The sequence below is a fragment of the Macadamia integrifolia genome, chromosome 2 (genome assembly GCF_013358625.1).
Source record: "Macadamia integrifolia cultivar HAES 741 chromosome 2, SCU_Mint_v3, whole genome shotgun sequence".
NCBI classification, from domain to species: Eukaryota; Viridiplantae; Streptophyta; class Magnoliopsida; order Proteales; family Proteaceae; genus Macadamia; species Macadamia integrifolia.
In genome coordinates this window covers 18,233,779-18,243,951 of record NC_056558.1, presented here as the reverse complement: position 1 = coordinate 18,243,951, position 10,173 = coordinate 18,233,779, and the positions used below count along the sequence as shown (strand labels likewise).

At 36.9% G+C, this 10,173-nt stretch overlaps 1 protein-coding gene across 6 annotated transcripts in view; it reads left to right on the top strand.

The window, feature by feature from the left end:
* The window catches only part of LOC122058937 (mediator of RNA polymerase II transcription subunit 19a), a 44,462-nt gene extending 41,270 nt beyond the window's left edge, over positions 1-3,192 (top strand). For 4 of the 6 annotated variants that reach the window (XM_042621676.1, XM_042621654.1, XM_042621688.1 and 1 more), the window contains exon 8: positions 1,883-2,327. The gene's annotated coding sequence lies outside the window, so the exon portion shown is untranslated. Of the gene's footprint in view, positions 1-1,882; positions 2,328-2,719 lie in introns of those variants that run through there. The other 2 variants (XM_042621682.1, XM_042621660.1) reach the window with 1 other exon arrangement.
* The last annotated feature ends 6,981 nt before the right edge of the window (positions 3,193-10,173 follow it).

The window sequence follows — 10,173 nt, the reverse complement described above, 5'->3', positions numbered from 1 at the left end:
AAAAAAAAAAAAAGAACGAGGGCTGAAAAGCTTGCTGGCTTGCTGATTTCAGCAATAAGCAACAACAACAAACTCAGCCTTATCCTAGGGTTACATGTGGATCCATGTAAAGAAAACTGAGGTCTAAACAGAAAAGTGGAAGGAAGAGATGAGATGAGAAAAGATGGATGAGAAATGAAAAATGAAGAACGAAAGAGATGCACAGCCCAGCGAGTCAGGAGAATCTCAGCTAAATGGAGTCGGCTACATGGATCATTGCTCTCCAGTAGGCTCTATACTTGGTACAAGACCCAAACTATGCATGTCATTCTTCACAAATTCAGCAGAATGCAATGTGGATAATAATTGAATAAGATAGAAACTATGGGAAAGAAAATATACAGAAAAAGGGTGCTGTCCAAAGAAGAAGAGTAAATGGGGATGAGGGAGAGAAAAAGAGGAAGAGAAAAGAGATTGTGAGGGGAGAGTGAAGTTTCTTACACACTTCAAATAAAATGTTCTTATTCAAAAACTGAACAATCAATGGGGGGTTTCATGACTTGTATGAAACCAGAAAAAAGAACAAGAGTTTTACTTCTAATTCCTAAACCTGTCCTGACACTGATTAATAAATAAAGGCATCTAACAAGATTAAACTACTAGACTAAAACTAATTAATCACCAAGAGGATCCCACACTAGAATACTAAATTAAAATATTAATTCATGTACTCCCTTTGGGCCTTATAATTGAGTTTATCACAAATAAAAACACTTAAAATAAGCCCATAACCAAGTACTGGCCAAATGGGACCAATTTTTGGACTAGGCTTGCATTAGAGATCATAATAGTGATGATGGTTAGATAAGCTGTCCCTCTGGATGTTTTCCAGGAATTACGATTTCTTTACATATGTTGAGGGATCGGGAGACTGTTATTGTTATTAGATCAGGTCCATTTACTTCCATACCTCATTGATGATCTCTGGCTGAATTTTCATGGAATCTTGGCAGCCAACCCAGGGTGAGTTTAGCTGGTGTATCAGAAGCCACATAGGAGTCATCCTAGTGTTGTAGAGAGAAATATGTACTGTTGATGCAACAATTGCAGAGTCGAAAGTTTAATGCACTGGTTTGCAACAAGCACCAGCTTAGTGGATGACTTGAAAGGAGAGAATTTCCATGAAAATATTACATCTGATTTAGCGGGCTATATTTTTATTCCAAGACTTAAAAATCATCTTATTACAGCCATGATTATGTCTTACAATTATCATGGCCAGATGAGCTTCCAAGAGAGGCCTCTCTGGCGATTATTTAAATATGGGGCCATCCATGATCATGTTGCTGGTAATTTGTATTCATACAATGTAGTTTTAACTTTGTGTGCTAGTATGCTTTCCCATGGGGTTGTCTTTACTTGATCACTTTTAAAATCAATTCTTATTATTCCTTGAAAAGTAATAATTTGTTGATGAGGCATCAGTAGCTTTTGGCTTTCTCCTTTCTGCATCCTTTCAACTCAAAATGCATTAGGATCAGTATTGTGTTACATTGTTGACTAATGAATGACCACATGTCATATTAATATGAACTGGCCTAGGTGTATCAGTGGGGTAGGTTTAGGTAGTCGATCTGCTAGAGCCAATTCAGTTCTTGATTATACCAAGTCACTTTTTCTGTATATGCTTTTAAGACAGAAATATCCCAATATTATGCTCCTTGTAAATACTAGCTCTTGTCAGTACATGCGGTGTGTTCTTAGTAATTCTCTTTTTGAATGTGTCATGTTTTGGGAAGGCAGTCATCAGAAACTTGTTTAGTTGAGTTGAAAGATTAAACTACTAGTCAATAAGTTATCGACCAGTTGCCTTAACTACACTACTTGGGTTAATTTTTGGCAGATCTCTTCTATGGTCAAGTCTTGGGACTCTTGACGATCCTTGAGGATGAGACTTCCTGGGGTGATCTTGTTGTAGGCCCTTAAAGATTTTTAGTAGTTTTTTTGAAGACATATTTGGATGACTGACTGTAATAATTCTAGTCTATTTGGTTGGAGGGATCAGAAAAGGTGCATCTTTAGGTTAAACTGAATTCATTCTGCCACGTCAACTAGCTGCTAACACAACTTTCATGGGATTCTAACTTTGTGTATAGTCTTTCTACAGCACTTTCAGTGTAGACAGCTATAATTGTCCAATTTGTATTCTGGCTCAGCTCCTAATGTTGACAGAAACATAAATAATCCATGGGGAGGGGTCAGGTAAGTTAGTGTTTTCTTGCAAATACTTGGCGTTGGGCCCCTTGTTTTAGGTTATCCATCATAAGGTTTCTATGTTTTAACCCCAATTTATATCGTTTCTAACTTAATTTCCTTGGCTTCGTTAATTTTCGCAGAAAATATTCTACAGGGTATGGTCTTAATAAGGAAGATTGTAGAGGAATTAAAAAAATTTCCAAAATGTGTTACAAAACTTTGTAACACATGCTAATTTGTTTTCAACGATAATTTTAGCGCCCCCCAAAAAGAAATAAATAAATAATAGAAAATTACACATACCATCCTAGAAAAACCATATGACATGTGATGGTCACTTTATTACGAAATTAGTTCCCTTTACATTTTTTGTGGCGGTGCTAACTTCGAGATATGGAAAATATGAACAGATGATACTACCCCTCTTATATATTGCTATAACCCATCTCTTGGTATTGTGAAACCCCATATACTTCCATTGTAGACCTGCAAGACAATTGCCCCATTGAAGAAGATCAAGTACAAGAAGCGGCACCTCTGCTCACTGAGAACATGAGATAAGCGGGACCTGCAAGACAATACCCATGTATAGAAATTTCTGGTTCAATATATTTCCTTTTTGAATCTCATCAGAGACCTCTGCTCACTGAGAACATATAATGATTACAGCACAAATATTATTTTCGTTTGCCATTGATTTCCTTACTCTGGAATCTGGAGATTTTATAATCTCGAAGCTCTCATACACAAATATTGGGTATTTATATTTCTTAGGGACCTTCAAGGTAACCGTTTGAGATGTCTGTATCTGTTAATAGTCTAAATAAGTTTCCCTGTGACCTGATTTACTTGTATCTTCCAGAAGCCAGAGTAGTGGTACTGATCCCTTGTATCTTTCTCATGTTGATTGATCAGCTAGAACAGTAGAGCCCTATGGGTAACTTCATCATTCTCACTTGGAAATTAGTATTGTGGGCTTGTGTTTTGTTTTACATCTCCAGAGTACGGAGGGCAGAGAGTGAGACAAGGACAAGGGTAAAGAGAATATATGATTTTCCAAACACTTTAGATAAAGCTATGAAATTTCACTATCCACCGATTGCAGATCACAATAGTCATCGCGGTTCTTCAGATAGCAAGTAGTTGTCGCAGGCCTGGAACTAAGTGTTTGGAGCCCTAACAGTTGCGATTGGGGGTTTAATGATGGAAGATGTAATTTATTTTTGTACCCTTTCTTAAAGTCAGTTTGTCCATTCATGTCTCCTGCACTTGATTGCCTATGCTGGAATGGTTTTGAAGACACCAACCATCTCTTCCCCGATTGCCCCTTCTTCCGTATTTGGAAACTGATGAAGGGCCTTAGGGAAGAAGGAAAGAATCTCACAAAGGAAAGGAGGAAATTCACACGACCAAGCAAACCACAAGGTTTCAACCAAATAATTAATTCATCATTCTAATTTGCAATACCCATCGGTTACATTGGTATAAATAATAAAAGAAAACTCAACACGAAAGGAAACTAACTTTAATTGGAAACTATAATTAATAGAAACTAAGTCATAACAGTTATCTCCTCCTTAAGTAAACAAAATAAAATATTATATGTAATCCTAAAATAAAAGTAAATAAAACCTAAAGATCGTAATAGCTATGGTTCCAAATTGGTAAACTTTGATCACAAATTAGTTCCGGTTCATCTCCTTCTAGATACTCATAAGGGCTAGGATGGGTCTAAGGCTATGCATCTACATCAGTAACACATCCTTTCTATGTGTTGACCTACCCAGAGAACCCCCTCCCCCTCTAAAGAGAATGGATTCGGATTGACATGATATCTTCGAGAAAATCACCCACGTTTTTCAAAATAGTTCATTCCCGTCCTCTCTTTTCTGATTATTATCTTTTGTCATCATTTTTAACTTATTTTCAAGAATTTCCTTGCCCCATACGTAGTGCATACTGTGGGATTCTAATTGAACTTCCATAATTACAGTCTTGCCACTAACAGGAAACTTTAGTTATTTAAACTTCTGGCATTATCTCCTATTTTTTATTTATTTATTATTTTGCCATTCCATTTGAGTGTGCTCTTGCTTATCACCACTATGGTAGCCACGATAGTGAAGTTCTCCAACAGCTCAACTCTTAGAAGGATGAAAATTATGCAAAAATTTATACTCTCACCATTTCTTTTATAGGATCGGATACGTAGAGTCTTACTAGGAGACATTTCTCTGTTCTTGACAAACCTAGGGTGGTTTTGGAGGATCATATCTTGCACGTTTTCCCCTTCCTATGAGGAACATTCCCATTCTTATCAGATTATCCTGATTTTGGGCTGGTAGAGTCCTTCCACGACTCCATTGGATTTCGGGTTTTGTTGGTATTTCAAATTTCCCTGTATTTTGATCGCGGTTGGGTGCCATGTGTTTACATTCTGTTGAGCAACTATTTTGTGTGTATCACAACCCAAATCCGAAAGGGAAGTTATTTAGATCATCAGGGCGTCACTCATAGATGCAGATAAAGGATGGAATCTTGGATGCTTCTTAGCTTATTGTACGGATCAATTGTACACCATTGGAGTGGAATAACAGAGCCTGATTTAATTTGGTGAACTTCCTAAGCTTAATAAGTGTTTGATGGTATAGCCATTGAGTTCCAGCACGCTTACAATCTATCAGTACTGATAGCAATGGAAAACATTGTCTTTCTAACTCGTCTCTCTCGTGATCTCATCTAGTGTGAGAGAAAAATGTGAAAACATTTCTAACCAAGGAATTGGAATATTTAAAGGGGGACAAAGTTTTCTGTCTGAGAATGATCTAGTGTCACATACACTCAGGGATATGCAATAATCGATGTATGCCTCCTAGGGCATGCACCCTGTATTTGTGGCGTAAGGGTCACTTTCCAACAAAAAACACTTGCTCTTCTATGAGATTTATTAAACTTTATGAGATAACTTTCTGATATATGTGTACTAATGGTGTTGTTTACCCAAAAAAAAAATATATATGTACTAATAGTGTTTAAAATGTTAATTAATGAAAAAGTCGCAGCACCTAGACATAAATAATTTGAGAGAACATTCTTCAATTAAGAACCGTTGATTTAATCTCATCTAATCTTTGTTGTTGAACTGCTAACCTAAAACCGGCTCCAACCATAATCTTTCTCCCTTCCGCGCATCTCCATCCTCCTACCACCTTGCCCTCTCTTCTCCGTTGTGAACCTGGAAGCCCCCTTTCCCCGTCCCCTCCCTCTCCCCGCCTCATCAATCGAGTTTTTTCCCCTAGTCCATCGCTTTTGATTGTATCCTCTTTAATTTTCTGCTTTTAATTGTTATGGGTTTCTTCACTATTATGAGATTTTAGTTTTGTCTTATTTCATTCATTTTCAAAGTGCGAATGACTTATTTTTGAGTAAGACGTCTAAGCTCGTTGATCTTTGCTTGGTCTTTAGGAGATGATGACTGCGATGGAATATGTAGTATTCCAAAATTATGGATGGTTTCTTTTCTAAAGTCTAATTTGTGAGATTTTTACTAGATCTTCGCATTGATGAGGAGGGTAGTCTGGAAAGCATCACTTGCCGCATTCAATAGCCTTGTAAAAAATTACTTTACTAGAGCTCCGAGAAGTGAGAGAGACAGTCGGGAGGAGGATGCAAGAATCAGAAGAGAGAGAGAGAGAGAGAGAGAGAGAGAGAGAGAGAGAGAGAGAGAGAGAGAGAGAGAGAGAGACAAACTCTCACCGCAAAAGGTGGGAACCATTTACCATAAAATTCAGTTAAAATCAATTGACGGCTCGAATTACCCCTAATGCCATATGTACAGTTAATATAAAATATGCGAATAAATAAGCTCGCAAAACTTACATACTGCTACCAGTTACCCATTAAAGAAACAAAATAGTTCTCTAAGCCAATCACTAATGTACCTTATCTTTCTCCTCCTCACATTAGATTAAGGGTAATTTACAGCGCCACCCCCTGGAGAATGCCACAATTATAAGAAAACCCCCTCTGTTTCACCAAATTAGACCCAGACCCCTTACCCTCAGTCACTGTTAAGGAATATACCCTATATGCTGATGTCAGCAACAATATTTTATTTTAAATACCAAAATACCCTTATTAAATATGAAGTACCTAAAATATCCTTGTAATAAGTTACTATTTCTTTCACCTAAAATCTATCGATTTGGTCCCCATTTCAAGATCCCATTCAACCGGCGATGGCGATCGGTCATAGCAGCGGCGATGGCGATCAGTCATAGCAGCGGCGATGGCGATCGGTCATAGCAGAGGCGACTTGCAGACCTTACGGTGACCAGGAAAAACCCCTTTGTGCTTGAATCGATGTCGGAGAGAGTTGAAGACTCTGATACGCCTGAGGAGTTCACATTCAAGCAGGTCCATATGCCTTACTTCCCTTCTCTCTCTCTCTCAAGAGTCTTCTTTGAGAAGTCTTTCTTCTGTTCCTCTGGAAAAAGCCAAAAAGATTGTTACGTGTTTTTCTTAATGTAATCACTTTCTGTAACATTCTTTTTCTTTTTGGTGGGTTTGTTGTTAAATTTGCAGGGCATGAAACAAGATGAAGAGATACAGATAGTTCAGAAAAGAAATAAAGCCAGGCTTGCTACTTCTTTTTTCAATCACTCATCAAGAAATGGTTTTCTTGTTAGCTACTTGTTTGTTTTCAAGTAATCGTCTACTTGTCTTTACCTAATCGTGTGGCCTAGTACGAAAGAGATATCATGGGGTGTTATTACAGTACCTTAAAATTTGATTTGTGCCAATGTAAGTTTGGATCAATTGCAAAGATTTACTGAGTTTCTGAGCTGTACAATATCTGAAACTATTATAGCAACATGGAATCCTCCTTGGAGCCCCACCAAAAATGAACCCACCATCCATCTCTGTAAAAACAACGGGAAGTTCACGTTCAGCCGCTCGTCTACCCCCAGAAAACCTCCCAACTGAAAACCCACCACCAGGTAGCCTCCATATGGTCAACCCCATCGTTTCTTCATCAGCTACCGCCGGAGATTGGCCACCCGGGATTCCATCAGTCTCGATTGAGTTTCTGCCATGGACATCTGTAGGCAATTCGTGGCGGCAAACGGGGCAAGAATTCCAAAGAGAAAGCCAAGGTAGGATACAATTGGAATGGTAGATATACTTACAAGGCATCTCATGACCCTGGGAACCGTCTCTCTCTCTCTCTCTCTCTCTCTCTCTCTCTCTCTCGGTGAAGGTGAGAATAGGTAGGGGTGAAGAGGAATTGGGTTAAAATAAGTTTTAGTGAAAAGGGTATAACGGTCATTTTACCTCTTGACTTAACAGTGACTAACGACAACGGGTCCGAGTCTAATTTGATGAAAGAGAGGGGGTGTCCCTCTAATATTGGCATTCTTCAGAGGGTGGCGCTATAAATTACCCTTAGATTTATGGTGTCAAATTGGGATAGAAATTGAAAACCAAAATTGGATGAAATAATCAAAACCGAAACAAATTGAATAAAAAAATTAATCGAATTTAAGTACCATATAAAATAACACTAGTACATTATAGTATATTAATACATTATAATACTAATTAATTGTAATATATATCACTATAAATAAGTACAAGAATTGAAACCGAGTCATATAAGAACTGAGCAGGTTCAATATGAGTATCAATGTTCAAAATCAACGCGGGAGTTGATCCAATTCTAGATCACACCAATACTCTTTGAAACCAAACCAAATACTCAATTTCGATCGATTTGCACCTTTACATGAAATAACCTCTTACTCCCTATGTATCAAACCGTTTTAACACTGTTAATTGGTGCGCTAAAGAGGGCAGTGGGATGGTGGTGGGGGATCATGCTTTCATTTGAAACCACTTTCATCACAAACAAAATAACTGACGGTTCATTGGGGCCCCATATTTTAGGACACCCAAGGAAGGGGCCTCAAGGCTTAAACTATTCAACAATTAACTTATTAAATTATTAGTTCATTACTATCTGTTAAAACAAGTACTTGGTGCGATATCATATCGTGCAAGATTGTATTAACTTGTCTCATCAATTTTTTCATATTATACTCTTCGTCAAGGGAATAGGGTAGCGGATGCACTTGCATCACATAGTTCTTTTAATTCGATCCCCTTCCCCTTTTGTGTAACTCGCATCACATAGTTCTTTTAATTCGATCCCCTTCCCCTTTTGTGTATGTTCTTATCCTTACTGATGCTTGTGGGACCTTGTTCCCCCGTTTTATAAAATGTTAGGCCTATCGGCTTCCTTTTTTCATTAAAAAAAAGATTAAATAAATAAATTCAGGGTAAAAAATTAAAAGAAACATTTTTCTAAAATTTAGAAGAGAAATAGGTTTCATCACACATTTAGTTATATCGGAAAATGATTTGGCTTGTCAACCATTTATTGGTTTGAAATCCTGATCATTCGTCAAATTTAATTGTTAATCTCAATCATATGAGTCATATAATATTTAAATTTTTATCCATGAAATTTCAATGGTTCCTCTTAGTTCATTTTAAGTTCAATTCCTAAACTTTTCGAACTCTTTTAATTTTTTATGATAATTTTTGGAGAAGGTTAGTTGATTTATTTGACAATAGATAGACAATAATACGAATCAAGTTTTCCTCCGGCCACCGTAAATGGAAATCCATTCACCATAGCTGGTTTAAATGTGCACAAATATCATAATGGTATTTTGAGAAGGGTATGTCTAAATGTAACCTACCCGGTTACAAAAACCTTGTAACCTAAATTATTGTGTCCCCATTATTTTGTCATTTTGTGATTGCTTTTAAATTACTGTGTCCCATTTATTTTGTCATTTTGTGATTGTTTTTAAGGTCAAAAAAGCAAATTCAACCTCAACTTTTTGAATCGTTACTTTGATTTAAACGGCAAAACGAGGGGTATTTTGAGAATGAATACACTCTTCCCAAACAACCCCTCGCCCCAACTGATCATCTTCCTCCTCGCGAGTCTTTTTGTTACCTTTCTTGGTTTTTATGGTATAAAGTTTGGCAATATCATCTCCAGTGAGTTAGGTAAATGCTCTCTTTCTTCTCGGCATGTCCAATGCTTTTATGGGTTTTAGGGTTTAAAACTTTTGGTGGACTTCATTTTTGTTTTTTGAAATTTAGAAAACAAAACCTCTTCCCAGAAATTCATGTATCAATTATATTGCAATAATTTCTATTGTTGTGATTAGTGATGAGGTGGGTAAGATAGTTCTAATCATGTCTATTTTTCTCTCTTCAAAGAAATCAATTGTATTAAATATGCTAGTGTTTTTAAGAAAGTTAAAATCCAGAAAGATGACAAATGGCAATATTGTATGCTTTTTTTTTCGTAAAGTAATATCGTAGGCTTGGTACTACTATAATGATGACATGTGAAATTTTGTAATTATAATATATTTTATAGGTTGATTCTAAGGGTTTTGGGATTGATTCTGGTCAATTCCAATTTGATTTGGATTTGGATTGATATTGGTAGCTACTAATTTGATCTTTGATTTTGTGTTTAAAATCGATTATAAGGTGTATAGGACTAGATCGTGGGTCTTAAGATTTGAGGACGATTCTAAGGTTCTTTTTATCTGATTTTGATTCGATTGGATCAAAATTTATAGGAATCAGTTCCAAGGATGCAGAGGACGGTATCAGTATCGGTCTCTGTCGATGCTGATTCTATACCGATCCAGATGGGATTGGTGGGTATCGGTCTATTTTACCCTTGATTTTTATAAAAGGTACTACTTTTTACCAATTTTACCTCTGAAATGATCCGGATAACCGATCCAGATCGAGGATCGATCTCAGCTAATACGACCGATCTCACACCGATACTTGAAACCATGATCAATTCGATCTCCAATTCCAAGTTTAAAATCCCTAGTTGAT